At 33.9% G+C, this 21,550-nt stretch overlaps 1 long non-coding RNA gene across 2 annotated transcripts; it reads left to right on the forward strand.

Annotated features, from left to right (window-relative positions):
- Nucleotides 1-308: 308 nt before the first annotated feature.
- LOC127880107 (uncharacterized) lies at nt 309-20,444 on the forward strand. Of its 2 annotated transcripts, XR_008049425.1 has the most exons (5): nt 309-466; nt 2,715-2,761; nt 3,396-3,454; nt 4,331-4,520; nt 18,710-20,444. It is a non-coding gene; the product is annotated as an uncharacterized LOC127880107 (long non-coding RNA). The 2 variants fall into 2 exon arrangements; XR_008049424.1 differs by having other exon boundaries at nt 3,396-4,520.
- Nucleotides 20,445-21,550: the final 1,106 nt, after the last annotated feature.

Here is a 21,550-nt window from a genome sequence, read left to right on the forward strand (position 1 = left end):
AACTTACATGTTGACAAATAACCGCTTCAAAACAAATTGCCTACTAGCAGGTATGATGCGGAAATGTCCTGTTATGTCTATGATAAACTTGGTAAATGTCAGTTACCGTACTTTTTCTAAAAAGGACACGAAATGTTGAGATTTAGAGTATATTTTTATATTGTTATTTTCGTGTATATATATTATACAAACAAATTGAATGTTTATTTTGTTTTCAATGGCATGCAAGGTTTTAAAACAAAACATTTAAAGTTTAAAATGCAATACATGTATACAGCATTTCACAAGGAATGTACGATAAACAACACAGTACGTTTGCAGTAGGAATGCTATTTTTTACATCTGAAAGAAATATGATAGTCATGAAGATGGAGATGTATTTGTTTTGCGAAATATTAGGATATTTCAGTTCTCTTTAACTTTAATATCGGTAGCCAATATCTCAAACAAATGAATAACGAAACATGTGAGTATTACATTTTATATTCTCCTTTCCTATAGTTTAATACATTCCTATAGAGTCAGCAAGCCCCATATATTTTAACTTTAGTCAATTAATTGTATTTTGAACATTCTATTACACAAATCCATTTTTTTATAATAAATAACAATTTAAAGTTTGATTTCAAACGGAAAAATGAAAAAATCTACATAAAATGCTGCAAATATTGTTTAAAGGCAAATACTTTTCAAAATGTTAATTTAGAACCAGTATTTCGGTTTAAATTGGTCTATCAAAGGATGAGTTTTATTAATTTTTTTTTATCAAAATTACTTTTTGGTTTCCTATAAAACCGATGACTTAACAGTAACATATAATGGCATGAGCAAATCAGGGATGCTAGATTTCCCCATCAGACTTTGCCTGATACCAAGGAAATATGTGATCCGTATATAATTGTTCCTTATTTTCCCGTTTGGAGATATACAAGTTTAAGTTTATTGTCTCACTAGTGTTGAAACTACGTTCATTCAGTATACAAATTCAATGTAACTCTTAAGTGCATGAATGAAATGAAACGTGGCCAATTTGTATTGATCACATCCTTAATTTTCTGTAAGGAAATTATTATGATCAAGTCAAACGCGTCAACAATTCTAAATAAAAAGACATAAATAAGCATCGTTTGAGAAGTGTTATAACCCTTTAAGTGCTGGAATCGAATTTTGAAGGTTTTTGCAAACAGTTTGGATCCAGATGAGACGCCACAGAACGTGGCGTCTCATCAGGATCCAAACTGTTTGCTATTTTGACATTATTCTTTGAAAAAATCGAAGGAAATGCTAATATAAGAAATTCAGCAAACGACATTTTAGCAGACGACAAATTTCACAGCATGCAAAGGGTAATGTACCCTGATGTAAAAGATCACTCATACTTGTCAAAGTTGCCTCAATAATATTTAACATGAAGATCGTAGTCGTGTTAAGCACATATATCAGTCCCATAGAATGCTGTGCAAACTGGGTGTAAATCAGTGTTGAAAAAGGCACCATTCCGTTATAAAAAGCCACATTCAAAAGCAATCCTGTATGTACTCATTTAATAATTAAGCAGAAGCTGTATCCATAGTAACAAAATGTATTTAAGTGTAGTTAAACGGACCGCTGTCATCATTACTCGCAATTTATTGCCCGCTTGTGTGCATTAAATGTAACATAAAACCAATATTTCAACTGATTTGCCACGATTTAAGTTCGTTGTTAATGAAAATATGTCTGTCAAACAACAAAATGGCTTCTATACTTTTTGCATAAAGCAACATTAACTTTTAAGTGAACCAAATAAATTCATCTTAATTTTAAGTACAAGTAGTTTAAACTGTTAAGAAATGTATTTTTATACCAGACAAATGTAGATATAATGTAATGATCGTGTGATTATCGGTGTTATAAAAACTTAAAGGCAAAAAAAGAAAATATCCAGTCAATCTACAAAAAGTGTATTACTTGTATAACAATGTGAACGATACAAGATTTTTGTGAAAACCCCCACTGTAGATGTATACACATTTTAATTGACAATTTAAAAATCATTAAGGAAATAGCCATCAATATTTGTCATTATTTGTTTGAAAATTGGAACGATGTTTTTTCTTCGTAAAAATACCATACATGCAATACACAAATAAATCATACAGATTTAAACAACTCCATGTATACGGTGAGTAAAAAAAAACATGTTCAGCGATAACTGTGTGACACAGCTTTGTAAATCAAGGGAAATTATCGTAGCATTTACTAAATAATTTGAAATGCCGATTATTTCCCTGTGCAGCAACAAGTTCAACATTTTTACGTTCATAGTTTAGGCAATTAGCGACAAGGACGCCTACTGTGTCCATGCTAACTATTGATGTTCAAAGCATACAGTGAAAATTCTACAAAGATACATATTGTCATAGAGTTTAAACTCATGTAAAAGAGGCAAGGCAACGAAGCCAGTTTTGTTAATCATCCATGAAATGTAATTGGAGCCCAAGCTAGGTCTGCATGTAAGCTGCCTTCACACAAAATTGTAGCACAAAACCCCAATTAAACAGAAGTTATTTGCTTGAAAACAATTTATTGATTTTAAATATCAGTGACCATGACCTCGATCCTACTGGTTGCAAATGAACCCACCCTCGGTCGGTATGCATGCTCGCTACCAACATACACAATACCAGAACAATACCCCCTTATATTGTGTTGATTTTTTTTTTCAAAAACAGTTACCTTGATCTCGAACCAACTCGTCACAGATGGAATCTAAAGCTAGGTATGTATGTTAGCCACCAATATTTCAGCATACAATGTAAAAATGAACTCAAGTCAAGTTATTGATCAAAAACCATTTCTCTATACTAACGTATAGCAATTAATACGAAACAAGCCAGGTCTTTATGCAAGTTTACTATTCGCTATCTGTCATCAAGACTTTAAAAAAGTGTTAAATGTTTTTATATTTTTGTATACATTAACATTGACAGATTTTAAGCCAAAAAAGCATTAAATGAATTTCTTGTGTGATCTTTTTTGCGTACTTTTGTGTTAAAAATAGGACAAAAACACCTTGACAAAAACTCCGCCATTCATTTTAAAGTAGCGGACACAGACTCAAACGCGGGTTTCAAGGACGATTGTATGCGTTACTTGATTAGAAAATAAATACTACATGTTTATATAATATGTTTGTAATAAGTTAGTACATGCACATTGTTTCACACTTAACTGCGTCATTTTACTGTAGACTTAATCTCAACATGATAGCAATAAATAGAATGAAGGGCTTTCATGACACGTTCCTGTAGTTTAGCAATACAAAGTGCCAAACACTTTATTCGCTTACAAAAATTCTTTTATATGTAAAAGTGTCCCTCAAATGAAAAAACAATCATAGGGAAGTGTTTCAGTTACAGGCTCCTTGATGAAGAGGGCATGGAGTGGTAGCGTCCTCGTAGACCCACTTGAGGTTGGCTAGTACACCTTCTCGGAATGAGAAAATAAGACTTAACAAAGGGTGAAGGCTGCGATAATGGCAGAAATTTCTAACCAAGAGGCGTATAAACATGTCTAGTTGGTAAAACGGTTTATTTTAATATTGTGCTCACAAAAATAATGAGAACAGTACCATAAGTCGAGCTAATGCATCGCCTGCAGGGACGCTTTGGCGGTAAGATACTTCCTGCTACTGCAAAGGGCTAGCAATAAATACTTCCTGCTACTGTAAAGGGCTAGCAATAAAAACTAGGTTCGTGAGCTTCCTATTGCAACACCACAAAGCAGGCAATGGCAAACTGTATTTCTTGACAAGGAGGAAAGTAAACATGTTAGTCAGGAGCAAACCACATGCATGGGGGACGCAATGAACACAAGTTTAATGTTCAGTAATTATGCGCCCCTAATTAAATGGATGGTTATACAGGTTATACGTCAGATATAACCCATGGAAAACACTCCAGAGAGGGTAAGTAAGTGGGTTAGTTTTCAGTAGGTTGACCCAACTGATGTTGGAAATACAAGATGTCGTAGCAGGGTGGCCGCCCAGCTTTAGTGAAAGCCCCGGTGGGGATTCCAGCGTAGGAACAGTGTAAGTTGGCATGGAAACGTGTATGCAGGGTACTTACCCGGTTCAACTAATGATTACAATCATGAGCACGTGTATGTAGTTACCTCTTATTTTGATATGCTACTTGGGTTTGATATGTTCATAACTCCAAGCAGAACCATTTATATTGGCACATGCACCTCTTATTTTTGACGGTCATGTTTTGAGATTCGAGACGGGAGGGGTACATATTACCATGGACGTTTAGATGCAGTTCAATTGGTGGTGCGACACTTTCAGATGTTACCCAGGGATGAGCAATACGGAGAGCATAAAAGGAGACCATGGGGTTACTATGTGCGTTGATGCATCTCGCATAAAGCGGGTGGCAGTCCAGTCAGTGGACGCTGCCATTCGGAGTTGCTTGCAGGGAGGTGGATGTCCGGGAAGCAGTCGAGATCGCGGTCGCGGTGCAGGGTGAGCGACGCAGGTACTGGCTTAACCCTCATGTTTAGCTACGAGTAAGGCACAGTTATGTCATACCTTAAAGTGGTTTATCGTATTTATATACAAATACTTTTTAATGATAACAAAACTTCAAGTGCGATTATTATCAACGTAAATAAGTCTGAAACTGCGTCTTAACCTAAAAGCATGCCTTATATTTACGTTTTCGATCAGGTGTGGTGAAAACCACTGGGCGAACTAGGTGGCCGCCAAGGGCTGCAAATTTATAGGGCGGCTGCGGAACGTTAACATATAAATAAATAGGAATTTCCGCCGTTTAATTTCGGGCTTTGTGATTCTTACGACGACAGCTAGTACTGGCATTACTGAAACAATGGCGGCAATACGAAGGGAAAAGACGATCATTTCAAACTACATATATTTTAGATATAAATCTCCGATCATTATGCGCTCCTTGGTGAGTATAAAACTTGAATTGGCTGATGATGATGCTGTACCATGTGTCTTTGAAGCAACAGCCTTCTTTAATCTGGTTTTACGCGTTTTTTTCTGCATCATGCCGTCGTTGGGAAGTTGTTTCTTATATTTATGATAGTAATGTTAAACCACTGAATGAAACAAGATAGGAAAGTCAGGGGCATATCGTTTTACATCACGAACAGATGCACGGGTAATTTTAAAACTCATTTTTAGTTTTTAGTTTGTCGTTTCTCTGGTAGTGTGGTATGACGTTTTGTTTGAGATCAACATGAATAGTAAGCAAATTCAGGCAAAAGTTTTAGATAAACATTGTGCCATCAATAAGCTTTATGAAACAAAGAAGTTTTTCGTAAACCGTATACTACGGTGATATAGAGGTGACATTCACTCCTCTTTTTATTATCTCGTGGCCACGAGTTAGCTAAGTCGGGATCTCGAGATCTCGAAATAGAAAAAAACGGTCCTCTTTTTTCTTTCTCGTGGCCACGAGTTTGCTTAGTCGGGATCTCGAGATCTCGAAATAGAAAAAAAGCACACCTCTTTTTCTATAAAAGAGGAGAGAATTTTCGTTATCTCGAGATCCCGAGTTAGTCAGCCAATCAAATTTTGCGTAACATGTGTAAATATTCTGTACGCATATATATAGCTGGTCAAAGCAGGCAAGGCTCTGACATAACATAACATACTACTATTAGTACTACTATTACTACTATTACTACTGCTGCTGCTGTTGTTGTTGTTACTTCTATTACTTCTATTACTACTACTACTACTACTACTACTACTACTACTACTACTACTACTACTACTACTACTACTACTACTACTACTACTACTACTACAACTACTACTACAACTACTATTACTACTACTACTACTACTACTACTGCTACAACTACTACTACTACAACAACAACAACAACTACTACTAGTAGTAGTAGTAGTAGTAGTAGTAGTAGTAGTAGTAGTAGTAGTAGTAGTAGTAGTAGTAGTAGTAGTAGTAGTAGTAGTAGTAGTAGTAGTAGTAGTAATAGTAGCAGCAGCAGTAGTTGTAGTAGTAGTAGTAGTAGTAGTAGTAGTAGTAGTAGTAGTAGTAGTAGTAGTAGTAGTAGTAGTAGTAGTAGAAGTAGTAGTAGTAGTAGTAGTAGTAGTAGTAGTAGTAATAGAAGTAGTAGTAGTAGTAGTAGTAGTAGTAGTAGTAGTAGTAGTAGTAGTAGTAGTAGTAGTAGTAGTAGTAGTAGTAGTAGTAGTAGTAGTAGAAACAACAACAACAACAGCAGCAGCAGTAGTAATAGTAGTAATAGTAGTACTTATAGAAGTATGTTTTGTTATATCAGAGCCTTGCCTGCTTTGACCAGCTATATATATATATATAGGCGTACAGAATATTTACACATGTTACGCAAACTGTAATTGGCTGGCTTACTCGGGATCTCGAGAGTCGTATACAGTACAATAGACTGTCATAAATTGAAGTTTCCGATTAGGAAATATTTTATCCGGCGATGCAGCACGTGCTTGCAAAATGTTTAAGTTAAGAAGTTTATTAAAGGGAAACACATCTTATTGACCATTATAAATTCGCTGCTGGGATTTTTGCCCTTGATTAGTTTGTAATAGCTGTGTTTCGAAATTTGTAAAATTGAATAGTCTAACAGTGCCCCAGATAAGCTGCGTATCGGCGTTTTTCACCCTATTAAAATGATCAAAAACGCAAAGAAATTCAATATAATGCGTATTGAAAACGCAATCAATTTGACTTTTACGCTATTTCTTAAGATTTGATGCGTACAAGTCTCGATCGAAAATTCTTTGCTAAATTTTGGTAATTTTTCATTGGAATAATTATCGTACCGCGGCGAAGATTTTATTCATTCGAAAGTTAGCAAGCGCCTGGGTGACAGAGAATCAGAGGAGTCGAAGTTATTCAAACACTATACGGACTTAATTTCATAGCAAATTAAGCGTCTGACTAAAATAGTTACAACGTGAATGTATTTGTAAAGCGTCTGTACTTTCTGTTTCTAAAATGGTGCGTAATAAAAATGTCTAAGCGAGGTCGAAAGACGTCCGCGATTGTTAGCTAAATATATGTCGATCGCAAACTTTTTCCAACCAAGTACAAACAACCGAATCATTTGTGTTATCAATTTGTTAGTAACTGTGTATGTAGCAGTTTAAAGTAGCGAGCTGACATCCAAAAACATGACGGAAAGTCCGTGATTAGAACCAAAAAAATGTCAAAAGTGGAAAAAAAATCATATCCCTGGCCTGGTTAGAAATTGTTGACGTTGATGGGACAGAAAAAAAAATAAAATTTGCATTCTACACATAGTCTGTATAACAGCAGCAATGATTTTGATGTATAAATATTAATAACTTATTTCACCCTATTTAAAAATTGAAATCACCCTTTTTTTCAAAATCAATGGGTGAAAACCCTATTACCCAAATAATTATCTGGGGCACTGGGTTATAATGAATTTTTACAGACAATTATCTGACAAGCTGCCTCTTACTCTTTTATGTATGTTGACTTGGCAATGTGTATTAATGTGATTATAAGATTGGTGGTTTCGCCAAATAAATAACCTATGGACAGATTGATTACAAAAACCCCGAAAGTTGTTCTCTCACCATTGAGAATTCCGATTACACGTAGTATTCATTTGCCGTTAAATTATAGACAATTACTTTTTTCTGAACCTACAGTCAAATTAAGTTTACTTCGAACATCTTTCATTGGAGGTACAATGCGGCTGGTTTCTAGTTCGCAGCATAATTTAGCTCCGTGTAATCGGTATCCTACAATAAATAAGTGCAACTCCAGGAATTGTTTATGTTGCAAGTTTTTAAATATGTCCTCTTTTATTCTTTCATCGGTTAATAACCGCAAATTTTCAGTTAATATTAAATCCGATGTCTCATGAAATTCTATGCATGTGGTTTATGTTATTACTTGAAATGTACCCTGTTGTGGTGCGCAATACGTTGGGTAGACGGGTAGATCACTTAAAACACGTTTTAGGGAACATTTTTTTTTTAATTAAAAATAACAATACATTTTATAACTTCATTTACCAGCACTTTAATAAAACGGGTCATAGCGTAACAAATATTTCAATTCAACCTGTGGAGCAACTTATTTTTAATGATAGTACTTCATATCAGTGCCAATTAAAAGCAAGGTGCATTTCAGAATTTGAATGGATTAAACGTTTGCAATCAGCTTACCCACTTGCATTAAATGATAATATTCTAAATGTTGGAACAACTTCTATAAATAAATCGATTAATTCATTTTCTCTGTTTAGTAAACGTGTAAGAAATAAACGTTCACATGGCATTAGGAAAAATGGTAACTCAAGGCGTAAATTCAAACGTCTGCTTTCTTTAAATGATTGCTACACATTATTACAAAATGGGGGTAAACATAATTTACTAAGTGCACTTTGCTCTCTTTCTGTTTCTTCGTTGGCGCATATTGATAAGGAATGTAACCTTATTTTACTTCAATCTGACCCTCTATATGAATGTGCTTGTATTATTGAATCTTTCACTGACTACTATCTTAAACCTTTTATTGAAAATGTACTTAACAAAACTAGAAATCGTATCAAAATTGAGTTTTGTAACAAAGGTCTTGATTTAATTGACCTTCCTAAAATATTCAATGATAAAAATGTACGTCGGTTGATTCCCCCTTATTTCCGCAATACTGAATCACCACTTATTTGCTACAAATATAGTAAACCTGTAAGAAGCATCGTTTTTAATTATAATTCTATTTCCACAGATATAAATGTTATAAGAAATTGTCCTACATTATGTGACTGTACTAGTTCTAAATATATATATGGTCCAGTTGGACATGTTATTACTGGGGACCTTAATTTCATTCAAAATAAAAACCTTAGAAATTTGCTACGCAGAGGCCCTAAGTACAGACTGCCTATTCCTGTTGATTTTGATGACTGCATTAAGAATATCGTAACATCCATACATGATTATTGCACTAACTGGTGCAGGAAGGAAAATGCTGAAATTACGGCACTCAATGATTGGAAAACAAAAATATTTAGTATGGCCATGAATAAAATATGTTTTTATGATACACATCCTTTGGCCCTACCACATTCACCTAAATTTAATAAACAAAATCTCTGTAAATTGCTTGAAGACTTAAAATCTATATTCGCCTTAGTTCCTGCAAATAAGGCTGCTAATAATGTTATAATAATATGACGAGTGTTTTATGTTCAAGCTATTTCACAAGAACTTTCACAAACTACATCATATTGTGAGTACAATAAGCAACCTAATGAAATTATTACCAACCATATTGCCCAATGCATAAAGTTAAATGTAATAGTCAATTTTACTGACAAGAAATTGCCATCACTATACTGGATACCTAAATTACATAAGACGCCATATAAAAGTCGTTTTATCGCTAATTCAGTGTCTTGTACCACCAAACAATTATCAGTGTATCTTACATCTGCATTGAGTGCTATTAGATATCATATAGCTAAATTTTGTAATAAAGTTTATGAAAATAGTAATATTAACCTATTTTGGTCAATAAAAAACACCTTAGAAGTTATTGATAAAATTGAAAATAAAAAATATAAGGTGTCACAGGTAAGTACTTATGATTTTTCTACACTATATACAACGCTTCCTCACGCTTTAATAAAATTCAAACTTGTTTCTTTGATTGAAAAAACTTTTGCTAGAGAGAAGTGTTTGTATCTAGCTTTAAACACTAAAACAGCTTTTTTTAATAATCAGGTGTTGGATAATTACATCATTTGGACTGGTCTTGACTTTTGTGCAGCACTTACTTTTCTTTTGGATAACTTGTTTGTTGAATTTAATGGTAAAATATTTAAACAAATTATTGGCGTTCCTATGGGTACTAATTGTGCGCCACTTATAGCTGACCTTTTTTATATTGTTATGAAAGCGATTTATGTTAAAATTATCTAAAACTAAGCAAGTAGATTTGATTAATTGTTTTAACCTTACTAGTAGGTACATTGATGACATACTTAATTTAGATAATCCATTATTTGAACAATATATTCACAAAATCTACCCAAAAGAACTAGTCTTAAATAGATCGTGTATATCCAATACAGACGCTGCGTATTTAGACTTACATTTAACTATTAATAATAATTTGATCAAAACTAGTTTATACGACAAACGGGACGATTTCAACTTTGAAATTGTGAATTTTCCGTTTCTAGATGGCAACATCCCTAAAGGACCTTCCTATGGTATTTACATTTCGCAGTTGGTACGTTATGCCAGAGCATGTTCGTGTATTAAAGATTTTAATGATCGTAATCTAATATTAACTAAAAAATTGCTAAAACAAGGCTTTTTGTATCATAACCTAAGAAATAAATTTGCTAGATTTTACTCTAAGTATGGTGATTTAATTTCAAAATGTAATGTTTCTTTAAAATGGCATTTAAATAATGGAATCTCCCATCCATCATTTTACGGAGATGTTTTGAAGCGTGTCCGCAAATTAAAATATGTTAAACCAAATGTTCATATTAAACTTTTCAATTTAATTAACTTGTTTTTATCAAAAGGATACGATGCTTATGTACTTAAACACACGTGTTTGATGGTTTTCGATTCGCTATATCTTTCTTCCCTTAAAATTTTGAATCATTAGTGATATTATAGGCATTTTTCACTGTTGAATAAAATTGTGTCATTGTGTCGTATGAACAAATCTGCATGAAAACTACATTATAGGCATTTTTCACTGTTGAATAAAATTGTGTCATTGTGTCGTATGAACAAATCTGCATGAAAACTACATTTGGACTCAAATCGTACATCTAATCATTTCTGTCTTCAGTTGTCAAAACACCTATATACTGTTTGATTCCAATAATGTCGCTTTAATGGAATTACCATTTTTATTCATTTGCTTCTTAATATTAAATCACCTAAACTTGTTTTATTAGTAGCACAGCCCCATTAATATTTTTATTTAGTACTGCCCCTGGAATTTGTTCACGTCATTATGTCATTATGGATTTTTGTGACGTCATACGACCGACTTTTCCAGTTGTAATCTACATGCATAGGTCATTGGGTTTATAACGTTCCATTTTATTTATATTTTCTCTCTGATAGGCGTTTCTTGTTTGATTTAATTATTTTTTAGCAGTCACACAAACAACCAAGCTATGTAATATGAAATTTTTACACCCATTATTGCTGCTTCTTCCTGTATTTGCGCGATGATTATCTGAGATATTAACTCCGTGACACTATATTCTCAAATCTTTTTCTATAAAGAAGGAATGTAGTTGACAATTGTTAATAGTTTTATTTGATCGTTCGTCAAAAAGTTGTAACTCTGTTACTCTTGTATCTTCAATGCAATTGAGTAATTAATTAGTAATTAAATTGAATGCGTTTTAATTCCCTTTTATTATTGTTTAATTTGAGTTACAATGCTATGACGTTAAATTTAATTTACACTTAAATGTATTATGAATATTGCTGGGCCAAGTGTGAGGTTGAGCGCTCTATAACCAGGTTTAAACCCCCAATGCTTTGCATTGACCGTTCCAAGGCGATGACCCCAGCTTTATCCATATTTTGTGTTTATGTTGGTTTGTATTGTGCTGTATTGTGCTGTTTTGTACTGTTTGGGCAATCGGTCACTTGCCTTAAATAAAGGACCAACTAATTGTTTTAATGAAAATTCAATACTGCTCCAGCAGTTTCACTTCTTTATATTGCATGGTTATTTAACGAATAAACCCCACATTTGATACAAAAATATTAGTTTAGGAATGCTAGCATTAATTAAACGACTTTAAAAAGGATAAATACGTGCATTTAGTTAACCTAAAAATATGAGAAATGTGCCTGGAAAAAGTTGGTTGGCATTTTTTAGGCATGGCTTCTTTTTATGTTTTTTGGTATCTACATACCCTCTGCTGAAATTCTAGAGGGATGTCACCGACTCAGGTGCTTGACATCCTTTTAATTAGGTCAAAGGTCAATGGGTACAGTTTTCAGTTATTAAGGAGATGAAACACATCTCATTGTGATATATAACCAAAATTGAAAGGTGTAAAGCAGTAATATTGTCTGAAATGAACCTGTGTCAATCTAATTAAATTTTTATCTATTCTAATGTTTACTCATATAGGTCAAAAGGTCATTTAGTGCACTTTTATGCCAAAATAAACATGACAGCTGGAATAGAAAACCAACAGAATAAAATACAATGTTCAAAAAGTTTTTTTTAAACAATGGAATAGTTTTTGCTAATTTTTGTAAACTCATACATATTTGTAAAGTAAAACGACAAATTAAAAGGATCCATTATATTTGTAATGAAGTACAACGTACGCTAAAAAAAAGACTGAAACTCATGTACTAGTATCTTATTTGATTGTTTTTAAGTGTACATTCTTCATCCTGTTTAAACTGCATTTATCTTATACTGCTTATCTAATACGTAACAAGAATGTTATTTTCATGATGGGAGGACTTTGCGCGATCGGTCAACATATGGCATGTTCAGGATTGGAGGACGTATTTCTTGAGGCAGGTGTATTTGGACCAAATGATGTTACTAAGGTTATGGATGGAAAGGCATAGTATCGTGCGGTTAGGGGGCCAAATGCTTGTATATGAGGCGATTTGGAGGTAAAAGTTAATATATTTTTGTCAGTGGTTAGAATCTAAGGAAGAAGAAATCCCAAAATTTAAGAGAGTTAGAGGTTGCTTTTAAAATGAAAAGTAGCTTGAACCAAGATGATATTCGTGATGCAAATGATAATCTTCTTGAAGCAGTTAAGGAGATAAAGATAGGTGAATTACTAGACAAATTCGACAAAGAGAAAAGTGAAGTGAAGTACTTTTCTATCTCGAATTCCTAACTACATTTGGTTGACATCCTTTTGAAGTTCATTAAAGCCAAAATAATAAGTTATTGGCGTTTGCATATAGAAGCCTTTTCCGAGATGCTACCGTGGCTAATGGTGTACGACCACACAAACTATGCCCGTTGGGGACCTGTATATCTAGCAGACATAAAAGCATTAGAATATGCAGCACATGAAATGTTCAAAGAGTTAATTGAAGGTCACTTAGTAGTCAGGCTGAAAGAAAAAGCATTCAACGGAGTACCTGTCGACCAAGCTACTGAGTGGATAAACAGAATGTGTAAAACGACAGGGGGTATTATTGGAATAACAAGACAGGACCAGGCAAGATATAGGGTTTGTATTACGTGGTCAGTAAGATCCCATGTTTCCAATAGTAACATGAAATTGTTCAATCAACATGATGATGACGAAGCTATTGAAATATATAAGAAAAGAGCAGATGGAACTCGTTCGAGAGTTTCTTCAGAGGAAGAGTGCATCAAGAAAATGATGCAGCGCTTTGGTTCATATGATATATTCCGAATGCATGAAGAGATGAACAGACTGTTCTTAATAGCATCTAAGGACGTTGCAACTAATTATATCAGAGATACTTTATTAACCTGTGAAAGTCGAGATAAAACACTACTCAAAGAATTTGCAGAGAAAAGGCTGAAAGAGCAGAATATTGAATTTTATGCTCCTATTCAAAAGCTGCAGTCCAAAACATTTGCATATCTCTTTAAGGAGACAGTCAGTGAAAAGAAGAAAGTGACACATTTTTAAGGCTGACAGAAAGCTAATGCAGTGACTTTTCAACGCAGCTAATTCAGGGAGAGCCGTAGAAACAGCATCTGTACTAGAACATGAACATTCTGATGTGCCATTATCATTTGCAAAGGCTAGTGGGAAAATGCATGAAACCCAGAAATCAAACATACTCCAAGTGTTTACAAAGGACAATGATATAGGGACGCCTCAAGTTGTTCTGACAACTGATGCAATATGTGCAATCATTGATAGACACGTGGTTATACAGAGTTTAGGTAAGCGTAAGGACTGTCACAAATTTGGACAATATGCAACTGTTTCTGAAACATCTGTTTTAATGCATTACAGCGCAAACACTACCCGAGTTGATGTGACTTTTGATCGATACTATGGAAGTAAATCTATAAAAGAAGCAACGAGAGCTGACAAGAAAGGAAAGCGTCGACCTATTAGAAAGCTCATCACAAGTCAAAACGTTCCTCTTCCGCAAATATGGGAACAGTATATCACACACGATGACAATAAAGCAGACTTGGCTCAATTTCTCTCAAACGAATTGAAAAACAATCAGAAAATCTTCCAGCAGAATCAACTATAGTTGTGAGAGGTGGATTTCCAGAAGATGTTGATTCAAAGTCGAATACTTTTGATGTGACAAACCTTTGTGTAATTCATGAGGAGGCAGATAGGCGGATGATATTGCACTCAAGGGACGCTATTGATAGAAGCTAATTATATTGTAGAGACACTGACGTTCTGCTCTTGTTAATATACCACACTGGAGCTTACGCCGAGCTATATATGATATCTTGTACAGGCAATCAAAGAAAACGTTATCCTGAGCACACAATAACTGAAAACCTAGGTGACATTGCCAGAAGGAACATTTTGGGGTTTCACGCATTGACAGGATGCGACACCAGGTCTGCTCTAAATGGAATAAGTAAGAAAACCGCATGGGTGAAGTATATCGCACAACTTGATACATGGGATGGTGTTGGTAGAGATAGTGCAGTGCCCAAGATAAGCTGCGTATCGGCGTTTTTCACCCTATTAAAATGATTAAAAACGCAAAGAAATTCAATATAATGCGTATTGAAAACGCAATCAATTTGACTTTTACGCTTATTCTTAAGATTTGATGCGTACGATACAAGTCTCGATCGAAAATTCTTTGCTAAATTTTGGTAATTTTTCATTGGAATAATTATCGTACCGCGGCGAAGATTTTATTCATTCGAAAGTTAGCAAGCGCCTGGATGACAGAGAATCAGAGCAGTCGAAGTTATTCAAACACTATACGGACTTAATTTCATAGCAAATTAAGCGTCTGACTAAAATAGTTACAACGTGAATGTATTTGTAAAGCGTCTGTACTTTCAGTTTCTAAAATGGTGCGTAATAAAAATGTCTAAGCGAGATCGAAAGACGTCCGCGATTGTTAGCTAAATATATGTCGATCGCAAACTTTTTCCAACCAAGTACAAACAACCGAATCATTTGTGTTATCAATTTGTTAGTAACTGTGTATGTAGCAGTTTAAAGTAGCGAGTTGACATCCAAAAACATGACGGAAAGTCCGTGATTAGAACCAAAAAAATGTCAAAAGTGGAAAAAAAATCATATCCCTGGCCTGGTTAGAAATTGTTGACGTTGATGGGACAGAAAAAAAAATGCATTCTACACATAGTCTGTATAACAGCAGCAATGATTTTGATGTATAAATATTAATAACTTATTTTACCCTATTTAAAAATTGAAATCACCCTATTTTTCAAAATCAATGGGTGAAAACCCTATTACCCAAATAATTATCTGGGGCACTGATGGTGATGCTCTAGCAGTTTCTAAATGTATTTGTGTGCTGTATGGCTGCTGTCAGGATCACCCACCAAACATTGACACATGTAGGTATCGATTTTTTTAAAGGCATGAAGAGTTTGGATGTGTTACCCCCTACAAATGATGCGCTTAAACTTCACATGAAAAGGGCAAATTATCATGAAAAGATATGGCTTAATGCCGCAGATAAGGATTTTTAGCCTGATGATCCTCTTGATACTGGCGCCGGTATGAATGATGAAACCAAAGCTCCCAGCAGCATGTGTCCACTTAGTATCATGTAGCTGTCAAACCAGGTGTAGTACAGCATGATGTAAGTGCTATCGATCTGACCAAGGATTCTTTTTAAATGCGCATGTGAAGCGAATGGCTGTTTAAACCCTAGACCATTATTGTAAATGATAAACGATGAGATACATATACTTCCATAGAAATGTGTGTTTTGGAGCAACCTGTAAATTTATGTACCGTATGTTAAACAAATTATCACACTAATTATTATTAGAGTATACTATTTGAGCTGAACTATTTTATTTCAAATGGTATTCAGCATTGTATGCATATAAAACAATATATATATATATATATATATTTAAACTGTAACGTAGATCACACATCACACATGTTTACTTGTAACTAACTTTCATTGTTTTAAGTCTCGTAATTGTATTAATAGGATAATTCTGAAAAACAAATCGGTTCTTATTATAAAAAAAGTTGTTATATTATAAAACGCAATAAGTAGTAAAAGTCTAAAAATGAACATTGTTTTCGTTTAATTTAGGTAATGTAATTTACAAAGTTAGAAACATTCACTTAAGATACAACATAGAAATACTCTTTTCATCATCAAAGTTTCCCCCTCTCAATGAAAAGTTACTTACAAATATATAATACATGTACACGGATCTTTGGTTGCAACATACACCGCAATTTACGTTCTATACTGGTTATAAAAGTGCAGTTGATGACCTTAGACCTTCTCGTGAAAAGTCAAAATCAGTATAAAATAAGATAACCCTTCAATTATCAAATATAAGAAAGTTCAGGAGTAAAATCAGTAATAGTTTGTGATATTTCACAATTTTGGCCATGCTACCTCAAGTTTTAAAGCAAAATGCACTAATTTACCTTTTGACCTACTTACAGGGTCGTCATGCGTCTCAGAGGGTGACATCTCCTACAGAATTAAAAAAAATGTATTTGCAATCATTATAACATAAAAGGAAGCCATGCCTAAGAAATGCCATCAGATGTCAGTTTTCATGAAATTTTAGGCGAACTAATTCATTTATAATTGGACTGTAATGCAAAATTGGTATGGATTGCAGAAAACAAATGCAATCAAGGGAAAAGACACAGCTGCAGCGTGCCGTGTCTGCTGTTAAGCAGCATAAAATGAAAATTAGGTTGCTGCACGGGAATTTAATGCTCCACGTAGTACATTGTCAGACCATGGACATGGGCGTGTTGGCGAGTCACGCACAGGTCCAGTGAGCATATTAAACGAAGAGGAAGAAGGGGCTCTTGTAAGCTATCTTGTATACACTGCGGATCATGGTTTCCTTATGACACGAAACAGAACCCGTGTTTAAATTCGGGAAATCATTAAAGTTACTGTCAACCACGACGACGAACAAAAGAAAAGTTGTAAAATACCGTATTTTTTTACAATTATTTGTTTATATTGATTAAAATATCACAACTAGTATATAACATTACTTGAAAAAGTTGTTAAGTTTTCTTATTTTCAATATATTCGGTAATAAATTTTACTGGGCATGTCTACCAGGTAACTACCAGTTAACTATTAATAACGCCAGTAGATTGATCATCCTCGTCACGTGGTAAACCCATGAATGCAAATTGCGCATGCGTAGTGAATTGTATATATTTTATATATAAAATGATCAATCTACTTGCCTTATTTGTAGTGTGTATATCGTTATGTCACCTATTTTCGCAATGTAGTTTCGATTTCACATCGCGAAATTTTATTACCTTATATACTGAAAATATGACTTTTTTCAAGTAATGTAATATACCAGTCGTGATATTTGAATCAATATAAACTAATAATTGTAAAAATGCGCTATTTAACAACTTACTGACAGTCCTTTTAAGCAAGCAGGTTGTTTGATTATAATTCCTGCGGCATTACTTTTGACCATTTTATCAATTTAGACATCTTGTTAAATATACCTCTTTGAATAACATATTTATTCGTCCGGAGTATCTCATTATTGATCTAGTCTACTTCAACGATGAATGCAAAGGTATATCTGGTTTTTGCGAGAAATTTTAACTTATTATTTTACCTTTTGTATACTCTTATATTATTTATAATTAGAAAATAATAATACTTTTCAAATTCTATTATCATGTCCAACATTCAAACATTTTCTTTAAAGAACCACTATAATTATGATTTAAGATGTATCAATAATTATAAAAGTTATTTTATTTATAAATATTAATGTAGATAGAATTATGTCATTTTATGACATTATTAAAACATTTATTGATAATTTCTGAAATGCAATTATGATGTTGTTACATTATTAAAATATATTTTGATAATTACTGAAATGCAATTATGACAATTACATTATTTATCTCTAATAGTTTAACTTATAAATTCCTATAATATTATTAATATTATCTGTAACTAACTTTCTATAATATCGTTTCATTATATAACATTATATTTATGTTATATGGATAAAAATATGTTATATGGATAAATTACTAATTAATTCACTTATCTCTGATGATGTAACTAAATTTGCATTAATATTATATAACATTTTATTTACGTCATATGATTAAATACATTTTTAATATTGGTTTTTAACATTACAACATCACAGAGCTGTTACGTTACATGTCAGGCCCAATGCACAGGTGGTTAGCGTGTGGCTATGATATTAATTAGTGAAAACATCATTTTGAATGATAAATAATCATATTATAACGAAAAATTATCTTTTCTGAAAAAAAAATCACTATCAAATACATATATGTTATATATATATATTTGATAGTGAAATTTTTTTTTCAGAAAAGTTAATTTTTCGTTATAATATGATTATTTATCATTCAAAATGATGTTTTCACTTATTAATATCATAGCCACACGCTAACCACCTGTGGCCCAATGTATTTGGTGATACATGTTTAATTTTGAAAAATCATACAGGTTATATTGCCGAACACGCGGTTTACCGACGGCGTGCCAGACACATGGAAACAGCTGGACGGAGTATATCGACCATGAGTTGTTCCAAACATGGTTTATAAAAGGATTTCTGTCCCAATGTTGGCGAGCAAGGCCGGTTGTGATGATCATGGACAATCATGACGCACACATTTCCCTACCAGTTATTGAGGCGGCCAGGGCGAAAGATGTTGCTCTGATCGGTTTCCCGGATATACCACGCACATCTTGCAACCGTAGGATATGAAGGTTTCTCAAACTCAATAGCATCCAAGTCAAAAGCCTAAATCGTTGAACAATTTATTAACAAGGCTAAAAAATCAAATAAACATTGTACTCGTATACATTTAGTTACATGTAAGTTTACACGAAAAGTAAATAGAGACTTACATAAGCAGTGTTTTATTTGTATAAACAGTTTATTGATTGATTTTAAAAACTCATTGTCAGATAATTGGCCCGTTAAAGACAAACATGGCCTGAATTTCGTCTGATCTGGGAATCGTTTGCCCTTCCTTGACTATAGGGAAATCCAAATACCCAGTTTTACTGATGCATGCGATGGACCGCATCACATCGTCTACCATCGAAGGGGCATTTGCCAAAGCTGATATCAACCCACTAGACAGGAGAGCCATAGACGAGTCCCACCTTATACCGGCGATGTTACCAGCTGTGCAAAATATTAATGGTACAGTTTACCGGCAAGATGACTATCTAAAAAAGCGTTAAAATCATGTTTAAAAAAATGATTTACACATTGCCCGCATCCTCATATTTATTTATCCTTTTGTTTTTCATAGTATGAACATATGCGTTATTCTTAGATCACAACTCGGCCCAGACATGTAAAGAATGTGGACGTACGTTTCACTATTAACCCTTTGGCCAATGCCGGTCTCGTGCCCGAGTCACTTGCTGACATTTTAGGACCACCAGCGTCAAAACCTGCAGCTCAACGAAAAACATGAAGAATGATTACCGAGGGACGAGTCATATGTGGTGACGAAATACTGAAGAAGTCTGGTACGGCGTAGGTATTTAATTACCATAATACAACAATATCCAACATTCAGAAGCTGTGCACATTATGCCTGTACCACGGCACATTAAAACTTATTTCGTTATTACTATCTCGTGTCATATCAAATCGTTTAAGTGCATTTTACAATGGTTCTCCTCCGATAGAAACTAAAGAAAACTTCCGCCGAGAAAGAACGTCGAGATGCACAGCGATGTTTGGAAGCGAAAGAGGAACGTGTTGAAAAGCGACTGGCCAGGGCAAAGGAACAGACGAAAAAAGCGGAGGAGCAAAAAGATAGAGGGAAACTTGCTAACAAGACGTTTTACGTGTGGAGTCTGTTGTATGAGAGTGAGAGTGTTAGATGAGAGAAAGGGCATTGTGTGGTTCGGGTGTTATGAGAAAGTGTGTGGGAATCGGTACCATTTTGAATGTTTGAATCGTAGCGAGCAAGAATACTTGCGAGAGAGAATGGAAGAGGGAGAACGCTGGTATTGTAAGTCATGTAAGCCATGGCTGTATTGTGAAGAGTTAATGGTTGGTCCATTGTGTTTCTCGTTCACGAGATTCATGTGAGCTGCTTTTGACGTATGTGATGTATTGATTGTTATAAAACCTTATGTATTTAATTAAACACATGTTTGGTATTAAATAACCATCATATTTGGAATAATACCAATAAAATGATAATATCTAGCTGTGTTTATCTACCAATTTGAAATTATCTCACGTTTATTAATGCGAATAACGAAACAAACTTTCAAAGAGACATCAAAAACGGATATTCTTGTATGCACTGATATTGGAATCCAATTATAACTCTATTTATACACACTGAAGAATACATTTTGCACCATTAAATTTATACATTCACTTGATTCTATCGTTTTAGTTCAGAAAAATACCATTTTTTACATAATTTGTTGCGATTTACTCAGACTATATAAATGTCCGCAAAATACTCCTGTATAGTGTAAAATTACCTCCCTTTAATGACCCCATTTACGTGCCTCGTACATACGCATGCGCAGATCAAAATGCGGCTTTGTTTACATTCACTTGTATATGACGAACCCAGGTAAACATTTCATGCCGTATTATGCATTATTTAGGAAGTAATCCACGAAAAACCCTGAATTTCGTCCGACAAATACTCGCTGACAAGTAATCATTCGATTTCGTTAATCGTATGTTTTGTACAGAATTGTCGATAAAAGTTTGTAAAAAAGTATGTTTTGCAATAGATTGCGATAAACGAGTGGAAGAACAGGAAATGGAAATGCATATTGCTGTAATTGTATGTTTATTAGCATTAGATTAAATACGTCCTTGAGGTAAGCATGTCATTTACTAAATTGTGTTGTTAGATGTTAAAACTCAAATAGTGTCATCAATTATAATCTGTAAAACAGTTTCAGTTGAAATCGATATTTGTTTTATTATTCCAATTATATACTACGCTCACAAGTCAGTAATTCCGATTTATTCGTGGATTTGTGACTGAATTTTATTAATAACCGATAAATAAGACTGAAAGTGGGCGCTATTTTGTTCATTTGAAGCTGCGCGCTTGGATTCTTTTCTGATATTCAAAATCGGCCTGGCTTAGTGGGTAATTTTTATTGGCCCGTTAGATACAAATTACGGCCAGCTCTCGATGTTATTTTGTTATTGTGTATAGTGACGATATTTTATATATATATTTATTAAACTGAAACTCTTCTGTACTTTAGATTGATTCATGTATTTGAGCTTTAACAAGGTTCACCAAACAGCAAAATTTATTGTTAAAGCGAGTATAT

The sequence above is a fragment of the Dreissena polymorpha genome, chromosome 4, assembly GCF_020536995.1.
Source record: "Dreissena polymorpha isolate Duluth1 chromosome 4, UMN_Dpol_1.0, whole genome shotgun sequence".
Taxonomy (NCBI): domain Eukaryota; kingdom Metazoa; phylum Mollusca; class Bivalvia; order Myida; family Dreissenidae; genus Dreissena; species Dreissena polymorpha.